At 53.7% G+C, this 1076-nt stretch overlaps 1 pseudogene; it reads right to left on the bottom strand.

Annotated features, from left to right (window-relative positions):
• Positions 1–478: 478 nt before the first annotated feature.
• LOC119867134 lies at positions 479–579 on the bottom strand (annotated as a pseudogene).
• Positions 580–1076: the final 497 nt, after the last annotated feature.

Raw genomic sequence — 1076 nt, forward strand, 5'->3', positions numbered from 1 at the left:
TCTGTAGGGACAGTAGAACTCCCGACATGTACAATGTTGCTTGGGAATGATTTGGGGTAAAAGGCAGGGCCATGGCCTTCCACAATTCTGGGGGCTATCTTTTATCCTGGCAAAGTTGAGCCACTGATCTAAGCTGCAGTATGTGTGGAACCCCTGCAGGGGGTAAAATCGAGATACACCTGGGCCAGAGGCCTCCTCTAGGGACACAGGAGCGGCCCCTAGCCCAAGCACTATCAAACCATCAGTGGGACCCCAAATGCTCCCATGGGCACCGTGAGAGTCATCCCTTGTGCTCTGTCCTCCAGGGCCCAGCAGACCCCATGACCCACCTTCCCGGAGGTGGTGGCAGGCTGTTCCACAGGAGTGCTGCAGCACCTCCTGTTGGGCTCTCCCCATATCCATAAACATGCCTCACTACTTCTTGGGGGGCTCACAAGAAGCTTCCACTGGCCGGCTGCCCATGAACTGGTCAAGATGGAAGGAACGCTCAAGTCCCCTAAATCATGTCCCTCCTGGTGCAGGGGCCATGCTAGTCTTCTCTGTATACTTCCAATTTTAGTGTGTGTGCTGCTGAAGCAACCACAGTCACGTCCTTCCTTCTGGAAGGAAGGAGACTGAGACCAAGAGAGAGAGAGGCCGGTGTCCAAGGCCCCACAAGAAGTGAAGAGCAGAGCTGGGTGAGTGTCACTCTCCCTCCTCCAAAGCCTCGTTGGCTTTGTCACTGTGACCCCTGTGTCCTCTCCTCTCAGCTAATGCCTCAGTTTCAACAATTAAAATTGTGATCCTTGATGTGAAGGCACCAATTCCCACTACAGTGTAAATCATTTAATACTTACCCTGTGATTAGTGCAAGGGTAGTTGGATCTCATCCCTTCTTAGGAGCAGATTTTGGCAGGCGAGAAGGTGAGACTCTGAGCCGTTCTTGTTGGTGGTGGAGGGGGTGTGCCCCCCCCCGCCCCCCAGGAAGATGGGCAAGAAGCAGGGGGAGGGCAGAGAGGGGCCCAAGACAAGTTTGCACACTACACAATATTGCCTCCATCTGGCCTCGCTTGGATGGTCTGGATGATTTTGATATT

This window comes from Canis lupus, chromosome 31 (genome assembly GCF_011100685.1).
Source record: "Canis lupus familiaris isolate Mischka breed German Shepherd chromosome 31, alternate assembly UU_Cfam_GSD_1.0, whole genome shotgun sequence".
Taxonomy (NCBI): Eukaryota; Metazoa; Chordata; class Mammalia; order Carnivora; family Canidae; genus Canis; species Canis lupus.